The 23,986-nt window shown below is 34.1% G+C and overlaps 1 protein-coding gene and 1 long non-coding RNA gene across 2 annotated transcripts in view; one reads left to right on the top strand and one right to left on the bottom strand.

The window, feature by feature from the left end:
- The window catches only part of LOC112148145 (glutamate receptor, ionotropic, delta 2), a gene marked incomplete at both ends in the record, with an annotated part of 463,040 nt that overhangs the window by 383,745 nt on the left and 55,309 nt on the right, over nucleotides 1-23,986 (top strand).
- LOC112148146 overlaps nucleotides 1-23,986 on the bottom strand; it is a 40,706-nt gene that overhangs the window by 8,056 nt on the left and 8,664 nt on the right. The window contains exon 2 of the long non-coding RNA XR_002919583.2: nucleotides 23,660-23,739. This is a non-coding gene — a long non-coding RNA (uncharacterized LOC112148146). The remainder of the gene's footprint in view (nucleotides 1-23,659; nucleotides 23,740-23,986) is intronic.

Below are 23,986 nucleotides of genomic sequence, written 5' to 3'. Positions count from 1 at the left end.
AAAAAAAACTATATAGTGCGGGACTATCTAGTGCCCTGGATTTTAAAAGCAGTTCGGATACTACTTTTCTTTCATTTTACTAAACATGACGTCACCGATTTCACAAAGTAAAAATTGAATCAATACAAACATTTAACGACATCTATTTATAACTCCACCGTGTTCTGATGATGAAAATGTGGATAGTTTATTAAACTATGTAAAGACGTTTTTTCTTTTTTTTTTTTTTTCCAAAATTTGTTTGACCGCAGTGCATTGTAGTCTATATTCACTAATTAAGTGAGGATCAATGCACGCTAGTTTTTTGCAATGACTTCTGGGACATTTCTAGGCCAATTGTTGATTGGGGCAGCACTAGAAAATGGCGAACACACAATATAGTGCACTATACAGTGAGTAGGGAAGGAATTCGGAAGCCAGTATCTTCAATTTGGAAGCTACTACTGCTTGATGACATCATCAATAGTCGCCAGTCATCTATGTTAGCGCATAGCTGCTTTAAAACCAATACTAGAATGTTGGTTTTATAAAAAAATAAAAAAATAAAAAAAATCATGCAAGCACAAGTACCCATTTCTTACATTTAACTTATGAAGAATTGTGTTTCTCCTCTGCGCCACAAGCGCAATGTGGATCACCCTACAGGTGGAGGGATAGCCAGATAGCCAGCCCACAACACTTTCAAACACCACTACAGCTTCAAGTCCCCCCACAATTGGAGCAACAGGGAGGAGCCAGAGGGGCCAGGAAGCAATTGAGATTCAGCTGTAGAGACTTGGTACTGTTTGACAACAGTTGTCTACTGTTATGCAAACTATGGCTGTGGATAGGATGTTTCTATCCATTTTCTTTACCTGTTATATCCTTTTTGGGGTCACGGGGTTGCCAGATCCTATCCCGAGTACTGTTGTACGAAGACAGGGTACACCCTAGACAGGTCACCAGTCTATCGCAGGAAACACAATCTCACACACACTCTCACACACACTTTTAGGGACACTAGAGTAACTAATTAACCTATGAAGCATGGTTTTTGACTGTGGGAGGAAGCCGGAGTGTCCAGAAAAAAACCACACATGCACAAGGAAAACAGCCAAGATTCAATTTAAAACAGAGCTATTGCTGTGAGGCAATAGCATGAACCATTGGTGCAACCCTATTACCAAATAACAATACCTTTCAGTTGGCCTGTACTGGTGTCAGGTGTAATTTAATAAAGCTAAATAAGAATCCCTTCTTAAATTAGGCAAAAATGTATCAATTTCACTATAAACACACTGGTATGCTGTAGAAATGCAACGATTCACTTTCCCCACAATTCGGTTCAATGGTGTCACATATAGTCCGATTTTAAATCGAGAATTGTAGCAACACAAATACAGGCACTGTGCATTTGTCATGTTTTATGTGAACATTTAAACCTACAAAAAATGCATGTCAATTCAAAAACTTCACATCAATCAAACGATCATTGTGGAATAGCTTTAGGTAAACTTTTTTTCAGCTTTATATGAATAATAAACTGGACAATTTAAAAGGATTTCCTATCAGAGACGAGACGATACATAATCCAAAATAAATATGGACCAAAAACTCAATTTCCCAAGTTACTCATAATTCTAGACACATGTTTGCTGCATATTTAAATAAAGGAGAAATTTTCGGTTAAATTGTATTCATGTTTCAAACTATGACCATTCTAATGGACAATGGCTTTGTTGTGAAGTACAGGCTCATACAAAGTTCTATTGAATAGATCTATATGAAGACATGAACTTTGATACTTGAAACTTCTGTGATAATGATAAAGTGTTGATTGGAGAAGTAAAAATAACTCCTTAGAAACTCCATGTCAGTGATGTCAAATGTATTAATAACGTCTAAAGATATCCACACTTTTCTTGATACAGTTTCTTATAAGTTTGACTCTTTGAGGCATAAAAACTTAAAAGAACCAGTGCGTTTTGAAATAATGTAATTTCTTTAGTTTGCGATGAATTAGGATTTATATAAAACTATTGGCCTGCAAGGTGTTATCAGAATACAGGGGTGTCAATTGTCAAAATCAAGAGCTGTTGTATTTCTTTATACATTGGTATAATCCTTCCTCCAGAGGCCACTCGTGGCTTCTTCACTCATCCGCTGAATAATCAGTAAATATTGGCCCAAAGCTATTAAAAATACCAGCCAATTATTCCCCCCATAATTACTCAGACCTCATTTTCAGTTTGAAGTTTTTTTTCATCAAATGTGGTATATGCTCTCCATAATGAGATTTCCCCAGGCTGCTGCTAACTCCCAGAGAACCACTTTACAAGCAAAATCTAAGTAAGGAAACACTATTTAGTTTTTTACCTATCTTTTGTTACAACTCTGATGTCGTTGATCTGATGATAATTAAAGCAATAGTCTGTTTTTCTAATGACTAGAAACTGAGAAGGCTGTGCCAAAAAGCTACTCGTCTCACAAGCCTCTTAATGCAATTTTAAGTCCCATCAGTTACTGTAACACTTTACCCTTGAGACAACACAACAAACCTGTTAATAAAAGGACATTGCCACCTTATAGAAGACCAGACCTTGTATATTTAAGGTAAGCACACTTTAAAGGACGAATTTTAAGTTTACTATATTTTTGAGTTTGCCTTTGCAGCCACAACCGATCTTAAAAAAATGTTTTCTTAAGATGGATTTCTGTGCCACTGGTGTCAATCTTAGACTTGAATAACCAAAAAGACCACAGGAAAAGTAGGGTATGAGTGGATGTTTCACAATTTACCGTGTGACATTTGCCAATCAAATATAACTTCTTGAATAAAATTGGGGATTCGGTTGTTGGGAAAAAAGACCTTTACTGGTTGGACAAGAGCCAAACCTGGTTTTATGGGATAAATAAAGAAGGAAAAGGAGGAGAAAATCAAATGAATTCACAATATATTTAGTCTGTATAATCTACTCCTTTGCAAGTATAATGTTACAGAAGATTAAAATTGATCAGCTTTAGATTCACATAATACAGCCTCTTTTAAAGACTCCCTCTGATCATCTTAGATCATATGAGTCAACGTCAAGGCCCAGGGGCCGAATCCGGCCCCCATGGTAATTATAGTCAGCCCTCCAGATCATTTTATATTGTTATTATTAACAACCCGATGTTATCTTGCTAACATATTAGAGCCACACTACAATCATGGAAGTTGAGAGATCAGTTAGAATGACTTCTAACAGGATAAAACAACTAAAGGCAAAACAGATTAAAACAGCCAGACAACAAAACACATTTACAAAACCCATACCTTAACCCCGATCCGCCCAGACAGGCAAAGGGAATGATATCCCACAATTCCTTGACAGCAGGCCTAATGTGTCTGTGACCGTCACTAAAAAAATGTACTACAAATCCCATCATGCAGTGTATCAGCTGCCTGCTGAACACCAGTGTTGTCAGAATAGTCGATTTCTTACACAATATATAATTTTGACAGGAGATTTACACGTATTTATTATTATTAAATAAAATGATGCACAAGTAAAGACATTTTTCTTTTAACATTTACTATATTTCTAACTTGTATAATTTTGATAAAATATATTATTATGGAAAGTAAAATATTAAAAGTTATTTCAGGTTTAAGTTGATTTATTCCGGAATAATATTCCTATCTCTTTTTACTTGTATTTATGTTAGAAAAGTTATGTTTTTAAAGGTTAAAATTTGTAACAATTTAGTTTTTTATGTGTTCAATAAATGTTTATCTAGTTCGGACCACACTCTAAGGTGTGTTTTGGATTTTGGTCCCCTGTGCGATTGAGTTTGACACCCCTGTCTTAGATCTATTGTAAAAGCATTTACAGTGGTCTTTTAATTATGATTTTGCCTTTTTTTGCCAAAATTTAAAAAATATATATTTAGTTTTGTATGATGTAGCTTCTGCACAGTGGCAGCGGTTCATTAAATGGCGTAAACGCTGTGTACTTGTATAGCACCTTTCTACCTTGCTTGAAGGCCCAAAGCTCTTTACAGTCACAGACACATTCACACACAAATTTATGCATTAGTGGTGGCTAAGCTGCAGAACACTGGCACCAATCTGCCACCAGAGGCAAGGTTAGAAATTCGCATTTAAATATAGGGCGGGGACATTGGGGTGAGCAACCCCGCCCCTCTTTCCCTCCCATTGACTCTCTTATTCACAGCAATTTGAATAAAAAAATACTCAGAAATTCTATTTTAAGCTTACGTTTCTAAATATATATCCTCCATCATGAGAAAAAGGCCACAAGAACATGTTAAAAACACGATTTTCATCAGAGTGGACCTCTATGCATACAGAATAAGATACAATGTTAGGAGGTAACCACAATAAAATAATAAAAAATGCTTTTACATACAGATTTATTTGTCGGTTGCTCATTCCCATTTTACTGTTTATCACATTGAGTCTGCTTTAATATGCAAGAAATGTGTTAGCTCACTGTATTCTCAAATATTTCACAGAGCCAACAACAGCTGAGGGAAGATCCTCTCATCTGCCACACACATTGTGTCCCATATGTTTTTGTTTTAGACCCCATTAAACAAAATGACCATTTAATCAACTGACAATTATAATGCCACTAAATTAGAACAAAAAAGCTGATTTAGATCTGAATCATTTCCTGTTACACCACGCCTCATTAATATTGTCAAACCACATTTATGTGACAAAAAAAGGTAAAAATGAAAGTTCACCTTGAAACAATTTTCTTAAATTTAACTTTAAAAAGTAGGGAATATATTCCTGTCCCATCCACGTCATTTTATTCATTTGATGCCTCTAGCTTCATCAGTTAACACACACACACTCACAGACATGATGGGTCTGAATACCAAATAGTCGCATCACGGATAATCTGCAAGTGAATCACAGTTTGCCTTCAGTAGATTTCCTCATAGACTTAATAAGCACACGCTAGAGAGATATATATGGTGTGTTCATCTTATGCTTGTGTGTGTGTGTCTACATGGTTACACTTACTAAAGGGATTACTGTATATTTCAGCTGGTTTGATATGCTATTTATCTCTCCCTTCCTTCTCTCCCACCTCTTCTCAGGTCCTTCTCTCACATTTCCTTCCTTTTAACTCTTGTTTTTTACATTACTTTATTCTAAAAAATCTGATTTTGGTAAACAATATATCAATAATAAAATAACATTTAAAAAAATATCTATTTCATGATCAAATATATTTAACTAAATGTCAATAATTTACTTTTTTCATGTACATGCACCAAAAACACTGATTTGTATGTGATCGTTATAGTTCTAAATATAAATAAAGACCTATATTTATTCTACTTAAGAGCAATCCCATAACATCCCAAAAATACTTTTGAATTATCTTAATATAATTCAACACTTAGTTTAATTTTTTTTGTCTAGCATGTTGTTTTTTGTATAAAATAGCAGCTTTTTCTATCATTAGTTATCTTCTCCCAATAGAGGATTTTTCTGAGCTGCCAAAGGTTTGCTTGTTCACATCTTAGAGGTCACAGTATCTTCAACAAAGGTGAAAAATGATAACATAAAACTGACACCACAGACACAGCATTGATTTTTTATTTTGCACTGTCTGTTGTTTGACATTCAGTTAAATGGTAAACAGCACTGAAGGTACATCAGGGCCATGCCAACTAAGATACAAAAGGTTAAAGGAAGTATTAGTGGAAAAAATCTTCTAACTGGAATGTGTGAGTAAAAGAAAACACTTTTTATCTTTAAATGTATTATGTTTTTGTATTTTTAATCAGTTTGTAATGACTTTTCTAAAATTTCTTTTCGATCCCGAAGAGTCTACTTTACCTCAAATTTCCTCTATTTTTTGTCTATCTCTTCATTCCTTCTGTCTAGACTCACTTGCCTCCATTTATCAGTTTTATTTTTTTTTTTCCTCTGTGACTGCCCTTTGCAAAGTTATTCTTTCTGGTCTTGTCTCCCATGTTCTCATTCTCTCTGTTTTCCCTCTCCTCACTTTTTCTCTGCCAGCAAGGCCTGCAGGCTTTTTGCAGAATTACAGCATGTAAACCTCAGATTACAGCAGCCAGCGCTGCATGCCTCTGTGGATCACAAATGTTCAAGTGTGAGGATCCACACCCACCCACAAACCGTTTACACGTACAGGATATATTCATAGCAATGGATAACTCCTAATCCTTATATACAGAAAATGCATTTATGCTTGGATGCAGCAAACAGGCAAGTGAACACAAAATGTAAGAGTATGGATTCTGTGTAAACTCTACTTCTCATCTGCACTGTTTAAGGATGAGGGTTTGTTATTATTGTTTTAAAAATGTGTTCCTTCCAGAAAATTCAAAAAAATGATTTTCTGATCCTAAAAGGAAGTTTTATTTTGAAAAACTTCCAGATTCTGTCCACAACATCCGTCTTGGTTACGTGACTTAAAGCAGGTATACCTGCATGGCTAACTGGATTGATAAACTCGTAGATCAAAGCTATATACAAAAACCTAACAATTAATCGTAGGCTACCTGAAAGTTTCTTTGATGAGAAAAATGTCAGGGAGGAAACCGAAGAAGAGTCTTCGACTTAAAAGAACAATAACGCTGCTGTTTACAGACAAAACTGGGAGTTTTCCTCGACATACAGAATTATCTAGATATGCGTTCCCATGTTGCAGAAGCAGCTCTAGCTAATATGTGAGCTAATAAAGTTGGAGACACTCTGGAATCACGTTTATATTATATAAAAAAAACTATTTGACGAAGGTTGAGTCATTTAATTTTGCTTTATTTATCCATCACACCTTAAAGTCAGACGTAGCTGAAACTAGCATCTGGTTGTTAGCCTCCACTTTGACATTAAAGGGAAAATCTTGATCACACAGTTCAAACATTTTACAGAGAATGAAGATTCACTCAGATAAAGTTGCTGATTTATGGAAACTTGTAAAAGCGACATTTGAGAATTTTCCTACAGCAAGGCTGATTAGGTAGACATTTATTCAGAGACTTTAGCACAAAATGTTCCTTCTTTGTGTTGGAAAAATAATGAGGATTTATGCAAAGACAAAATATGATCTTTTTGCCTTGAATGATAATCGCAGCCTGGATTGACTGTGGCATTCTATGGGGGAATAAAAGCATTTCATGTTTACTTTATGATTTTTTTTCAAAACAGTAATGCTTTCTACAAATCAACAACTTTGTTTTATTAAATCTTCATCATCTGCATAAAAAAATCTACTGATATTTTAGGACCTTTCAAAGCAAAATTTCTTGTAGTAGCATTTTATTTTGAAAATAGATTTTCAGAAATAGGAAGCTTAAAAAAGCCAACTTCTGCCCTGTTCAGACTGGTCTAATTTAAACCGGTCCATGGCCCAATAAAGGTTAGTGACCACTGCTATAAAGGAAATTAAGTGAGACGATGTCCAAGAAGCTGTATCAGTCAGTCAGACTTAATTAATGTGTTCACAGGAACTCTAGAACTTGTTTGTAACATGCTATACATTAGCCGGTTTAGAAGCATTGGCCACATTAGCATGTTCACAATAACTCCCAACCTTGTTAGCAACACTTGAAACAACAGACTTTTACCACAGAACCAAGTTCTTGGGACTGTACTAACTTCCAATGCTGTTAGAAAAAAAAAAAAACAGTCCAACACCACTACATGTTAGCCATGTTAGCATTTTCACACCCAACAAAACATTTAGACAGAGCTTTGTCTGCCTCTCAAAATCACTTAAGCATCGGTAAGCAAAACTAAAATGTAATTGGGTGCACCGGATAATGAGGGGCACTGTTGTTTTTTAGAAAAAAATTAAGGATTTTAAGTGTGGCTAATAGTGCGGAAAATACAATAGTTTTGGAGAGGTTTTCTAATGGGTCTTTTTATGATGAGAAGAGAAAATGCATTTGCAAAATATTTTCTAATTGTGTGGCTCCAAAATATAAAGCTGGCTCACCTGCTGCTTTTCATTTCCAAGAAGTAAAACCTTCTTGATATTTACATCTTGGCTTTTGCTGGTTATTTTTATTCTGAAATGAGTCAAATGTAGTCACAGGTGATGCATATTTTATTGAAGTTGCAGCAGGGACCTTGAGCTCAAATGTTTTACTTGTGCAACTTTTATCAAACATTTCCAGAGTTAACATTTTAGCTGGTCATTGAATGTTGTTCACTTTTTGGGATATTCCTTCAGGGGTCTCCACAGCGAATCAGCTTGTCTTGGATGCCCTTCCTGGCACAACTTGTATTTTATCCAGGGTGGGCACCGGCACTAGATAACCCAGACTTGGCCCCCTGAGCAGCTACATGGGTAGGCAGATGGGGTGGCAAGAGTCTGACAATACAATACAATACGTATTGCGATACATGTGTCATGACACGATACGCATCCCGATTCATCCCAAGAACAAAAAGCTCTGCAACTCATAAACAAGCTGCTTTTACCCAGGAAAACAAAAGTAAGTAAGTAAATATGTAATGAACTACATTTTTGCTTATAAAAAAAATAATTAAATATTGCCTTGGCAGTATCCTAAATCGATACAAGTATTGCCAAGTAAAGTATCAGGATATTTCATTGAATCGATATTTCTCAACACCCCTATAGGCAGTAGCAAAAAGCATCTTTTCGAAGGACCCACACTGGATGAAATGAACCTTGGTTTGCCATCTGCCAGTCCTACTGAGTCCTGCACATCATTCAGCAGGTCGTTGATTACTTCAGTTTAACGCCATTTTTGTATCGTTCTAAAAGCTGAATCCACTGTTCAGAAACAACCTTGACTTACCAGTTACTTATCAATACGTCTGTTTTCTAATTTCATGACACCATCATTCTGCTAAAAAGATGTCAAACATGTCAGTCATATTGCTACAAAACTGACTTAAGAGACATAAACAAAACCAGCTTTCAGTGAAAGCAGGTTTCAGAATGACTGCTGCTTGAGCTGAAACTATATATATTCTATGAACTTTTAAAAAAGCTAAACAGAAATAAGCGTATCCTACCTCAGAATTGGCTGTTAAATCTCTACACAATACCACTTTGTAGAATGTGCTCATGCAGCAGCGCGGTTTGTAGACATTGCTCTTTTCTTTTCTTCAACAGTACAGTACATGATGTCCTGCCGTTTGCTTCCTCTAAGACCAGTCAGGTTGTCAAAACACAGCCATCCTATAAGACTAAGTGCCGTACTCACTGACACGTCTGACTGAGTGCACACACCGACGACTAATACATGAATTGACAATCTAAGAACGAGTGTAGACAATTTTGTGACATCTTAAACATTCAATATCTTTTATCCAACCAATGAATGAGCTTTTTAAACGTAACTACCTTAGCCAAAATAAATACATGTGTATGAAAAGATATTTAACAGTTGATTATGATCAATATTTTAAAAAATGGAGACAACTAACAATTTCAGAGTCCTGATTTTTTTTTTTCCTGCTGTGTTTTTTTTTTTTTTTTTTGGCACACAATTTTAGGTTTTTATATTTTTTAGGCCTCAACCATCAATACTTTATAATATTTAGTTCAAAATATTTCAGCCCATGTGTCTATATGAGATATGTCCTCACATTTCTTTGAATTTACTTTTTTATGATATTCTAGCTTGGAAAAGTATTTGTAGTTCCATTACGTAACATGTTAGAATGTTCTTTAAGAAGTAAGAAAATAGCAGCCATAAAGTGTGTCATTTACCGTTGTTAATAATGTAAATAAGAGATAAATTTAGTGCTTTTTTTCAAGAAATGTCTCCAAAAACAAGTTTAGATTTTGACATGAACTTTCACAAATGCACATAAACTCCGATTTAGTGTGGGATCCTTTGGGTTGTGTGAGCTTTTTTCTCTTTTTCAAGCAGACTGATAAACTAACACATAAATTAATAACAGATTAAATTGAATTGATGTGATTGGTGAGTTTGGGAGTCTAAATTTGGGGTTATTTCCTCTGCTGTTTGGTAATGTCGATCTCGGTTCAGCTTGGGAAGTTTGAGAAGAAAAAAAAACACTTTTCTTACGGAGTTGGGTGTGGGGAGCTGGGGGCCAGTCTAGCCTGCTCAATAAATAATACATAAATAAGATTATGTTTAACTGACAAGATCTGCAGCAGTGAATTTCCATACTTATTTCCATGTCGTGGCTCTGTGTGGTGGTTTTTAATATATTTCCGTCTGAAGCAGAAACCAAAGAAAATCTTTAGAAGATATTTTTTTATTGCATGACTGTATCCTGGTTTAAGTGGCCTTGTTATTGTTTTGAGAGTGTATTATTTATAAGAGCCTTTAGCCATACAAGAGTTGTTGCATCAAAATAATTCAGGGAAAATCAAAATGAAGAACATCGTGTTGCTTGAACCCAGCACTGACACTACGGTTTAACTTCCAATCACTCAAGCTGTGACAACTCGGCTATTCATGAATAATCTGTAGCTTTTGATAGATTGTCATCAAATTCCTGTTTTAAATAGACTGAATAACATACCAGGACAGCTGGCTGATAATATAAAAAGCCAATTTGCCTGGTACGCACAAGAAACAAGGAGAAGCAGATTTCTAGAGCGTTGAACCTTCACTTCTGTCTGTCACATTCACATAAACAAACAGATGTACCTATGCCAACAAACTTGAAATATGCCTCTCAAACTTAAGTTATTTTTTACACCTAATAAACTTTGTCAACTCTTTGAAGAAATAATCAACACATTTTAAAATCTGATGATTTGAGTTGGTGTTATTGGGAATATGGTAATGCCTTTTTTTCTTTTCTTTCATTATTTTTATGCATTACTAACAGCGTTGGAAGATGGCAAAGTTCCCAGTAACTTTTGTTTTAGTGGTAAAAGTTGCAAACAAGGTTGGGAGTTAATGTGGCTAACACTTCAAAGCTAATGTGTAACGTTTCACAAACAAGTTCTAAAGTTTCTGTTCAGTTATTTAGGTCTGATTGGCTGATAGAGATATCTTGGGCATCGTCTCACTTAATAATCTTTGTATTTTGGTGCACCTTATGAATGACATAATTTAAAAAATAGACAAAACAAGCTTTATAATCTGGTGCGCCCTTTAGTATGGAAAATATGACAATCAACACACTCTTTTGGATATTGGTTTTCTCTGCGATAATTTATAGCATAAGCAATTAAACATAGTTGCGTTTTAACATTTGTTTTAGCACTATCTGTTAGCATATCTGCTTTTGGGTATGTCACAAACGAGGTTGGGAGTAACAGGTATTGTGAACAAGCTAACGGTGCTGACATGTAGCAATGCGAGACTGCTTTTTTTACGTGTTACTAACAAATTTGGGAGTTAGTATAGTCACAATAACATTTGTTTTAGGGCTATTAGTCTGTTTTTTTATGAGTCACAAACAAAGTAACAGGTATTGAGAGCAAGCTAACAGATAGCAATGCCAGACTGCTTTTTTTAACATGTTATCAACAAGTTTGGGAGTTAGTTTAGTCACAATGACATTTGTTTTAGCGCTATTAGTCTGTTTTTTTATTTATTTATTTTTTTGGGTCATAAACAAGTATTGAGAGGACTCGGCATATGTTGGACTGCATTTTTTTTTTGTTTTGTTTTTTTAAATGTGTAACTAGCAAGTTCTGGAGTTAGTGCAGTCACAACAGCATTTGTTTTAGAGCTATTAGATTGTTTTTATATGTCACAAATAAGGTTAGGAGTAACAGGTTTTGTGCATTTGCTAACACGGCTAATGTGATGTAACTTGTAGCGTGTTACAAACAAGTTCTAGTTACTGTGAACGCAGTTTATAAAGTCTAACTCTCATACTGGTGTCTCACTTAATACACCTTATGTATTGTACATCGTGCCCTAAATATATAACATAATTTAAAAAATAGACCATTGATTGACCATTAATCTGTTGCGTCCTATTGTGAAGAAAATGCAGAACTTATATATTGGATTTTATAACCTTAGTGTGCCTTCCTTTAATGAAACAAGGCTGGATTGATATTTTTATACTCTGAACCAAACTTAGATTTCTACTATACAGTAATAGACTGTTTTCATACATTGTTCCATGTTTGGAAATACTACAAGCTCAAAGTATGCAACTTCATGTGGAAGACTGTAAAGTTCATTACATTTTCAGAAGAGTTTTTGCTGTTTATATACCTACATTATATGCGACTGCTTTGTATATCTTCTCCGAGCTGAAAACTTTTCTAATCTTCCAACTTCTCTACTCTGAATCATGCAACTTTCACTTTTGATTGGCTCTCATTCATCTTTTAGCCTGTGTAACCACAGCCACATATATTTAAATCTACTTTCTTTGATATAAAAATGTCATGTTCACACGAGATATCACATAAAGTTTCATGTCCTCTTTATTTTGTGACTTATTTTATCTGTTCAACCCTATCAGAAAGTAAATAGTGGGCACAAAACATGAGCAATCCTCAGGACTGGTCGTAAAGATTTATTGACCCAAGCAACAAGTGACAAATGTGATACTTGCTTCAGCAGGGAGACAGGTAGGAGAAACGGTGAGGTAAATGTGAAAATGTTTCTTGCAGGCCAGGTAGAACAGATGTATCCTGATTAGATCTATGGGGCTTTCTCTGAGGGAGATGTAGGAGAGCCAGAAAACTGAGCTGGTGTAGTGGAAGAGAGGGGAAAGTTGGAGCTTTAGAGAGTGGAATGGACATCCAGGCCTCATAAAAGCCAAAAGGAAACTAAAATGCTCTGCAGGGAAAAAAAAAAAAAAAACAAACAAAAAAATTAACTTGAACATCCAATTCAACATCCTTAATCCAACAGCAGGTTCAGTAACTGTTACAGAACTCATCAGAAAAAAGCACAGACTGGCCTGAAATCCAAGTCCAGAAGACAAGTCAGGGTTCAAAACAGACGTAATAGAAGCTGTTTTAATGAACTTAGATATGGAGTGCTGGAAAGTATCAATAAACTGATGACTTTTGGGAGAGAAACTCTGGGCTGAGTCTTGTTTTTTTAGAGGCCAGGTAAAACAGATAACCAGCAGAGAGAAGGATGAAGACAGCTTTAGTATTTTAATGGCTTAATGGTTGCAAAACTGTGACTATTTTTCTTAACCCGTTATAGAAAACAGCTAAAAATATTATGCTTTTATTCGCTTGCAGTCAACACATTTACCATAAAAGCATTAATAAAAGGAGGAAAACATTTATAAGGTATAAATAAAGTTAATCAGTTCTCTCATATTGTTGCTAATGTAATACAGAAACAAAGAAGTGTGGTCACTCATATTTCTTGAATCATGTGCTCGAGTTCATTTAGGTCAGGTAAATCTTGTTTCAAGTCTTTGGACAAAACAGAAGTTGGATTTGGCATTTTAAATGTTTACTCCAATAATCTTTTGATCTATTTTAACAGCGTTCCCAGGGGGCTTTTAATTATAATTATGCAGTTTTTAGCCAAAAAAAGATCAACAATGTGTGGTTTTCTAGGACTTAGTCTCTGCAGAGTGGCAGAAGTTCATTAGAAATCTGCCTCTAAGTTGTGGACTAAACTGATATATACAGTATATCCTCCATCATCTAAAAATGCAACAAGAACGTACTAAAAACACAATTTTCATTGGAGTGGGTCTTAAAAAAATATTTTTAAAAATCAAACTAATTATTAAAATATATAATATAGAGAAAATTATCTTTTAAAAAATATCCTAAAGAGCGAAACAAACGTATCTTCCAGCATACACCATAGTTAAAGAACGACAACAAACATGATGAAAATAAAATATGGAAATGAAAAACCAAAAGCCAAGTTGGCTCCCTACATAGTGAATTTTTAAATGTTTGAATTGTTGTAATTAATCAGAACTCTACTTCTTTAAAATCCATTTTATTAACTTTTTAGGCAGTGTGGTGATCCATTAAAATGATGCTTTAAGACTTTGCCCAGACTCTGTGCCAGAATTCAAAGACAGACGTTCATTTTTGTCTGCAGACAGCAACGTAAATGGAATACTTACAGTCTTGTAAACTGCCTCTAAAACGACTCGTGCTCAGTGAATATTGTCCGATGGAGCGGCAACATGCCGAGCCAAAAAACAATATGCAAAACAGCCAATATTCAGACTTTCAGGTCTAAAGGAAATGTCTCAGATGGCAACAAGGAATCCACATGTGTGCAGATGTGGAAAGATATACAGGAGGAGCAAATACATGTGATGGAGTTTGGGTAATGAGACGCCTAAATTGCACTTTTTTGAAAATTTGGGGTTTTGTTTCTGGATGAATCTCTCAATAACTGTTTTTTACTGATTATACTTTTCTGAAGCACATTGTTTTGTTTGTCACCTGTTCTTTTGTTCCTGCATTTTTAACTCTGTTACATCTAACCAAGAGGACTAGATTAAACATGAACTGATACAGGAATGAGCAAGTAACACACTCACATATTATGAAATGCTTTTTATGCTGCTTACTTGTACAACAATGTGTCACACTCATCATTACCAAGAATACATTTGGACCTGTATTGATTATTTTAAAAAGCCATTTTCCAAAACTCATTTGAGTTATGATTTTTATGCATTAGGCAATAATTGATTTGATTTTTTTTGTTTATTTAATTATAAGGAGGCAGACAGTAATTTAAAGGTAGTGCATTTCAATTATAAAGTTGCTAATTAGCTTTGTAGTTTATTTTAAAAGTACATTAAAGCTAAAGTTTGCATAGTTCTGTAGTTAATTGGGTTTACCTCAGTTTGCTCTCGTTGACACACAAACACACAAATCGAAATGGTTTTCACAAGTGAACAAAATAGTTTGGGGCTCATGAGGGAAATCAACAGCATCGCTTGTCCCACTGTAATGATGAACTATTGTGAGACATTGATTCGATATTTTAATAATTGTGTTCCTTAACAACATCTTTGATGCATATTAGCTATAATTTTATGATGTACTTTTAAATGTGTTTTCTTTACTTACTACCAAGTATAGAACTGTCAACTGAGCTGCATTTTAGAGCACAGAGATTTCCTAGGGGAGACAAACCTGTCGTTGTTTCTTTTTTTCTCCTGTATTTTTAACAGAACCACAGTCAGAATCAGAATTTCTTTAATCCTTTAAAGACATTCTTTAAAATAATATATACAGGTTGAAAATAAAAACAAATTTTGAAGATAAAACTAACATCCAACAATATTGGAGCCATCCAGCCGTACAGTTTGGATCCAGATTTTAACTCAGACGAGGAAAATAAAGATGTTAATGGATCTATTTGTCTGCATTTTTTCATCTGCTTCTGATCCATCCCGATTTAAGTAAAGACATACTCAGAAATGCAGTTTTAAGCTTTAATTATTTTATAAATCTCCAGGAACATGTTAAAAACACCAAAAACTTGGTTTTCATTGGAATGTGTTTTTTAAGAATGGCAATATCATGTTTGGTTTTGCATTTTTGTCACAATTTCTGAAAGAAAATAAGCTGTTCATCATCCAAGCTAAATCAAATAAATAAGACGTTATACTCGTGGAGTTTCACATAATCTATTTTATCTCCTTAACAGGAATTTGCTGTATCATATTTGGTTTATCATCCATTAGATATATTCTTGAAGGTTCTCTATATTGTTGAGTTCCAGTTCTGCTAAAGTGATTTATTAGTCACTTTTTTAAAAATGCATTGGCTTTGATGTTCAAAAGTGCATCTTTACCTGGACTTTTTCCATCTTTTGGAAACCAAACAGCAAAAAACATGGAGATCTGTATTGATAAATCATCTAGACCAGGGGTGCCAAAACTTTTTCTCTCCAAAGGCCAAAATCTAAATGGGATCCCGGTCTGCGGGCCAAAAACAATATTTTTTTGTATGTCATGAAATAAAAGGGGAAAATAAAGAATATGGTTTAATTTATTTATTTTGATTCTGTATTCATGATGGTAACACACATTAGTAAGAATAAAAAGTAAAAACTCTCCACGACTTCCACAACCACAACTTGGCGGGCAAAAAGATAACCTTTGGTGGGCCAAATGGTCAGGGGTCTGCAACCTTAAACACTCAAAGAGCTATTCGAGTACATTTTTTACCAACTACAACCCACAAAGTCTTACTTCACCTTTTAGGAAAATAAGACTCTGATTTGTATGATTGACTGATTGTTAGTATTATGATAAATGCAAATGAACTTTTGTTTTTTGGCATAAGATAGTCAATCTGTATTCATCATAAATAGTAAATAAATGAATAAAACAAAGAAAAACATTTTTTCAAATGTTAAATATATATTAACTTTTGACAGAGTGTCCTTTCAAAATAAAGGACACTCTGTACCATATAGGATCATCTCAATGCAACAATTTTAGCAATAGCATGTGAGCAGAGGGGGAAAAAAAATATACAGAATTTTCTTACCATTATTTGTACATCTCAGCTTGAACTAACTAAGTGACTCCTACTGTATTTTTCAGAAATCTGCCTCATAATCTGGCGTGCCTTATGAATGAATTCTGGCTGATACTCAATTGGTGTTCCCCAAAATCTATCAAAACTTTTTAGTACGACTTTGGTTAACTACAAAGCCACACCACTTGATGGATTGTTGGAGCATTGTGGGTACTGTAGAAGCCCGGCAGAGGGATTCCTTTTATGTTTCAATAGTTTGTGAATGAGTTCAATAAATATTTTAATCTTATGTTTTGTTTGATGTTTTGTTGAAAAAGAAATTACTTTGAAAAACTTTTTTTTTAACCCATAACGCCCTAATGGAGATGGCGGCTCTGAAGTCTCAGGTTGAAGACCCCTGATCTAGGGATTGCCGTTTTAAACTATACTAAATTGGTTCAAGAAAACTTCATTTAAAAATGTTTTATTAGAAATGTTGAAACACATAAATCGCTGGACCTCCGTGTTTGTGTTTCTGCCATTTTTGTTGCTGGTCTGTGTGTCTGTAAGTGGTGGGAAAAAACGACATTAATTACACTGACGGTATTGTCACTTCAGCCTGTTTATGTTGCTAAGAGTGCCAGTTTGTCTGTGGAGCTGTCCAGAGCTGAAACGGATGATGACAGGCTTCCCATATCCATAAAACTCCCAGACACTGCTGTACTCCTGTGTTTCACAATTCACTGGAAAAGTGATTAATTTTATAAACCTGTACCTCCTTTTTTTTTCCGGACAAGCTTCACTAAACTTCTTTTTTTTTCCTAAAAAGTGGGAAACCCTGCCGCCTTAAAGCTGCAGCTCCACCATGAACCTAGAAAAGTGAAAAAATTTTGAAAAGAAGTTTTCATTAAGTCAAGTCAAATATATTTTCTTTTTTTTTTGGCTTGATAAAAAGACAAATAAATGTATTTATCTAGCACTTTTCACAAGTAAAAACCACAAAGTGCTTTACACGATTAAAACTCAATACAAATGTAATAAAATAGGATCAAATAAATAAAACAACATAAGTAAAAATAAAATAAATGTCAAAACAAGTAAAAGTCAGTTAAGTATAAGTTGCTCCAGTATGATTAAGTCTATATAGTCCTTAGAAAACTGATATTTTTACAAAAGCAGGGCTTAACACCCCCTTACTATTACAGAAAATGAAGCTGTTGTCTCTTCAAGCTGTCTTTTTGTTTCTGATCTTTCATAATATTCTTTTATTAACTTATCTAATCAACTCATTACATTTTTCTTGGCACAAATTGATATATTGACAGTTTGAAAGAATATTCAGATTTTCTTAGCAGTGGATTTAGTTGTAATAATATCCAACCGGATGCAAAAGTTTCCTTTTTGACTGTGAAACATTTCCAGTTTGTATTTTTGTACAGTAATCAAGATGAAAGGTAAAAGAGAGGCCAAAGTTTCCGTCGTTGGTTATTACACGTTGACCTTTCTGGTCCAGAGGTGGACTCTTGACCTGCCTGGGGTTTAATCTGCGTCTCCCCTGCTGACAGCTGTGAAATGCTCTAACCCCCCCAGCATGACCCTGAACAGAATGAAGTGAGGATAGAAAATGGATTGATGGATGGTTTATGTCGTCATGATAAAGCTGCTGACACAGACACGAGTGCAGCTGGACTTTTTTTTTTTGCTAGAACACGCTTCAAGAAGACTTCTCAAATATAAGATATGCAACATTAACGTCTTCATCAGTCTGCTACAGTCATCATTCATTTTTCGTTTAGTTACCCATGACCTCATTTAAATATACCTATAAATTAAAAAAAAAGTGTCAGTATAACCTGTCAAGAGACTTTTCCTTCAAGTGTAAAGCCTGCAGTGAAGTTGGTCTCTTCACTAATAGAACTCTGGTAGATTTAAGTTTGTTTGACTTTGGTTCAGTTTTGCTTAAGGGCAGTAATGTTAAGTACAGAGTGGAACCGGATATTTGGCAGCAACTCAGAAACCTCCATATAGGCCAAATCTCCAACTTACGCTGATTATTCTGCAGTTGTGATCACTGTCAGTTCTATGCTTTTCTCACCGGCAAGCTCAAATCAATGAATCAAACAATCAAAAAAGTGTAATTAAATAAGACAAATCACCTTCAAAAGTTATTAAAGAGGAAATGCTACAAAAATATAATTAATGAACTTTGTTGCTTAGTTTCAGGTATCCAAATTATAAAATTAAGGGTGTATTCAGACTGGACACATTTGGTTAGCTCTAAATGAACCAGAGTTTGTTTACGCCGATGATCAGGAACTAATTTTCAGTCTGAATACACCCAAGTGGACCCTGGTTTGGGATCAGGAACTGCTCTTGGTTAATAATAATAATGGATTAGATTTATCTGCACTTTTTAAGACACTCAAAGCACTTACGATATATATCCATTATTTGATTTTGATTTTCTTTATTTGCACATATATAAAATGCAATCACATGGATTACAGTGACAAATAAAACTGAAATATATCTTGTCAAGAGAGAGTATGAAGATCTACACGGGTCTTATATATATCATGTCAAGCAAAACGAAAATGGTACATTTATCCTATTATCCTAAAGATATAGGATATCCTATTATCCTAAAGTTTTATACCTGATGTTGATCAATACGTTCAGAATTGGTCATTGACATAAAACATTTAAAAAAGTGAACTATCCTGACAAGGATTGCAAAACTTAGGACTTCTATTGTTCCTTCTTCACATTGCTTTATACCTTCTTCTTATTCCTGGCCAATGACTGAACAGATCTTTAGTCAGGTGGTTTTGTTTACAAGCTTTGGTTAAAAGCAGAAATGTCTGATAGACGGTAGTCTGAATACAGACCAAACAAAAGGTTCAGGTCTTTTGTGGGCCAAATAAGCGGACTCGGTCCAGACTGACAGACTTTTCTAGTCCAAATACAACCCAAGATACAAAATCTGTCAGTGTCTGTGTTATTCTAAATGGAAGTATACCCTCAAGTTATATACCAGATATGTATGTACTGTATAAGTTTAGATACAGGATTTGTTCTCTTTCATTTCCCAGGGTTAAGAACTTCTGTACAATCATTTGTTTTCATTGTTTTATGGAAATGAGAAGAAATACAGAATATATATATATATCAACTACTGTAAGCAAAGTCAATATTATGTGACATTTAATCTAAAGTGTACTTTTTGTTGCATTTTTTGCATTTCTGTGTTTACTTCAGGAACAAAAAGAGTGATCTAAGAAGCCTTAATGCACCGTTTAGTGTTTTATTTGCCGTTTGGGTTTGCGTCCGGTTTACAAATCCAGAACTAGTATTTGGGTTTGTGCCATTCAGATTTTGTTTTGTGTTTGTCAGTGTGGCTGTTTATGCATGTGCATGTGCATGTGCATGTGAAGAGGGAGTTATCTCATTACAGAGAAAGAGAACGCCTGAACAGTAAATTTCTGTTTTGGCTCCAACACAGAACCATGATGGTCCAGTTGCTTTTACAGTTCCCAAGGTCTCAGTGTTTGTGTGCATCCTGTTTGTTTGCATGGGTTGGATGAAGTTTGGGATACAATTTTGCTTTAATTTTTTTCTTTAAACTGAAAACAAATCTGTTATTTTCCAGTTCACTGCAGCCTTGTTTGAGTGTTTGCTCTGTCACACCAACTGGAATCAAAATATCTATCAGTATCAACACACTGCAGGCTTAAACTGTGGCCACTAACAGATGAAGACACACTTTGATGAACATTTTTGGTTTTTTAAACATGTTATTGTGGTATTTTTCTATCAATGAAGGACATATATTAAATATATATATATACATTTCTTACAATTAACGAGTGGTGAATTACTTTCTGTCATTTAATTACAATTTAATCCAATAACTAAAGTAAAGTAATCAATTATTCTTTAAAAGTAATTTACCCAACACTTACTGCTGCCACTCTACAGAAACTGTCCAAGGCAGGTTTTTTGGATTTTGGCTGAAAATGACAATATTCCCACCGAGAACTCTTTTAAAATAGATCAAAACATGGTCAGAGAGGGACTTTGTGAATATTCCTCATTAATATATTACCTGTTTTGGGGTTGGATAAATTCAAAAACCAGTGAGGACTTTTTTCCCCCATAACTGATGTGTTACTCTCGAGAAAAATGGTCAAAATAATGATTTAAGTGAAATAGCCAATTACCAAGCTATGATGTTTCCACTACTGGGTTGAACACGTCCATCACTGCTGCTTTTAGTGTTTAGAGACTGTAGTGATCAGTATCTATCATAAGTGGTTCAGGAAAAAAAAAACACTAATGCATGCTGGGACTTAATGCTGATTAGTGTGGTCTGATCCAATAGATGAGTTACTGCAGCTCAAATGAATAAAGAAGTTAATGGCACTTTTGCTGGTTGTACCACTTTTCAACTTTATTAGTGACTAATAAAAGTGTTTGTACTCTAGTAGTGATTCATACTATACCTTCAATTTCTCTTTAACATTTGTCTCTTATTTTTACTGTGATGATTGTTTTGCATCACTTCTGGAAATGACTGCATCACCTGCCGTCACAAACGCAACAAACAAATCCATTTTTAAAAGTCCGTCCTTGTTTGCTTGTTCTCATGGAGACAAAATCCCCCGAGTTCTGCATTTAGTCTGCCGTTTCTAGCGCTTATATAATGTGTTATGCTCTCATTTTATTTCTATTCTGGAAATAAAAATTCTCATTATAGTAAAAACAGCATACTTTATAATATCAAGAACATTTTTTAGGACAAACATGAAGGCTTTGGGGAAAGAAAAAATAAAAGTGTGTATGATTTTTTTATTAGCCGAGGAGAGTTTGAGTAAGCTGAATGGGCATATTTTATGATACTTCTTGTTAGCTTTGGCTGTCCTGACAGAAATCATCATCCTTTGCTGATTTTTCCCTCCTCAGTGTTTTTTGAGTGTTGTTAGCTTTAAGCTGTTCTAATTTTAAGTTGTGCGTGTGTAAATTGTATTTTACAATTTTTGTCCATATTGCAGGTACACAAAGTTAGGCAGAAAATGTATTGTATGAGTTACAAATCCAGAATCACGCACACACAAATCAGATGATACTATTTTCTCTCCATACTTTTGTGATATTTATGGTGAGTCTGAAGCTACAATAAAAGTTAAATCATTTTGGATTTTTTAGAGTTATCTTTGAATAAATTCAGTTTTCTTAAAGCTTTGAAATGATGTACTTTTAATTTTAGGTTTTAAGTTGAATTAATTAAACCTGGATCAAATGAATTCTGTAAAATCGGAAATTTTAACCTGCCTTCAGATTTTGGCTTCTTAGAAATACCACTTCAATTTTACATAGACAATTAACCCTTTGCACTTTTTTAATTTATTCAGGATTTTCTAACATTTACAACATTTGTTTTGCCTTGTTTCTCAAACAATTAAAGTTTGGTTACTCAATATAGAGAGGATTATTAACAAGTTTATGATAAAATGACCCCAAAAACAAACAAAGTTCTCATTTCAACCCCTTTACCAGTTACTTTTTTAAATAAATGTGTTTTTTAGATTTCCTTTTTTTTCAATTTTGAATTTTCTACACAAATGTAAACCGTAATAAACATTCGCCCGAGGCAGCCATTCTGTTTACATTATAGACAGGCCCAAACCAGTCTCCTCATTAAACTATGAAGGTCTGGGTCTTATGTGCAAGCTAAGCATTGATCTAGAACCATCAGTAACTTTTTTCCAAATATTCAAAAATAAAAAATAAAACAACTTACATGCCTTTTAGAGTAAGTTATGTTGGAAAATATAGTAGAATGTTTTTTTGTTTTTTTTTTCGTTTTTTTTGTTGTTACTATTTTTATACCATTGTATTAATGAATTATGAGATCCAGTTAATATAAAAACAGAGGGTTATGACATTGAACAATTTTCTATGATGTCTCCTTTTGATTCTGTGTTTGTAAAATCAAGAAGACGAGAAATTGGATTGGTATTCATTTTTAATTTAATATCTTTTTCTAGAGGAAATTAAGGCTCTCATTGTTTTGTCGATTTAAACAGAACCGAAGATTATTTTTGTGATTGGCAATCTCACTTTTGCACATCTGAATTAGCACTTATAGGAGTGATCTGAGTAAAAGTGTTGTGCCCATAATTGATTATGTGTTTTTTAACTTTCTAGGACAAGAAAAAAAAAATCAACATTGTTTTTTCATGAACAGCTTGAAAAAAATGTTATTTTATGGGTAATTGCAATTTATAAGGTGATTATATTCTTTTAAAAAACTCAATAATTGTAGTGAGACTAAAGTGTTACTACATTATGGTTATGGTAAGAAATCTTACGTTATTTTTAAGTTTTTTGAATGCATTATAATCTACTCTTAAAATCTACAACTGTGCTGAGAGACGAGCAAAGAGCAAGGACGATTTTTTTAAATAAGATAAACTGTATGTTTGAAGAAAGTCATAAATAATAAACAGGTTGTTTGGGCTGGAAAATGCATATAATGTTGAAGGAGAACAGAAGAATGCTAATAGCTGGACACTAAAGCTAGAGTCTTCGCTCTGGTGCGTTTCAAGCACAGAAAGAGCACATTTTTTTACGTCCTGTTTTGAGAGTGGAATGGACTTTTATCTGGAAATGTAAAGATACGCATAGGCAGCAGACGGCACAGTCAGACCGGGTGCCAAATGAACCCTTCCACATTCAGACTTTCATAAGAAATAATAAAAAAAAACAAGAAGCAAAGCTGGTGTTACTCTTCTCTGGTATAACAAAATCAAGAAATAAATTCGGATCATTCTTTTTCTTCAATTATTACTTTTCTTTCATTAGTTTGACCTCATATCCTCTCTATACTTTTGACATCTAAGTTTATGACGGACAAAAAAAAGACTCCTTAATTTAATAAAAACATCAATGCAGAACATGCCAAGTTTGAATAAAACAAGAAATTTCAAAACTAATCTTTTTTTATTAATTAAATAATAACAGTTCAAATAATAAAATTTTGTTTTTAAAATACATGTAATAGGATTCTAAAAATGGAATTTATCCTTCAAGAATTTAAATGTCACGGAGCAGATTTTTCTCACAAAGTCATAGAGTTATTTTTTTTTAACTAGTGATCAACACAAGTGCAAAATGAAGAGGTGCCAGTTAAAATTGCTTATAATATATCAAGTCACATTTAAAAAAAAATATTAATTTCATTTATTAAATCTGAAAGGATAAAAAAGAATAAATTCACTCACCTCCAGAAAGTGGGATTTTGACAGATGACTGCATCAGTTAGAAATGACTCAATTGTTCTCAGAGCCATAATGATTATAATCTGCAATAAGACACAGTGAGAATAGAGAAATAAAATCAAATGTATTTTTATGCTCAAAGTTTATGCTGCAATATAGACTTGCATATACATTTATTAAGTTTTCAAATGGCTATTTTATGGAAAAGGGAAACCAGAAGACGATGTCTCAATGCAAACTTTCACCTATAGAGTGATTACATGTAACTATTTCAATCAATGGATTAATAGTAATTTAGTCTATTTTACATACTTATATCATTATTTTCTT

The sequence above is a fragment of the Oryzias melastigma genome, linkage group LG9, assembly GCF_002922805.2.
Source record: "Oryzias melastigma strain HK-1 linkage group LG9, ASM292280v2, whole genome shotgun sequence".
Lineage (NCBI taxonomy): Eukaryota > Metazoa > Chordata > Actinopteri > Beloniformes > Adrianichthyidae > Oryzias > Oryzias melastigma.
The sequence above is the reverse complement of the archived record's forward strand: the minus strand, read 5'-3'. Positions and strand labels throughout refer to the sequence as shown.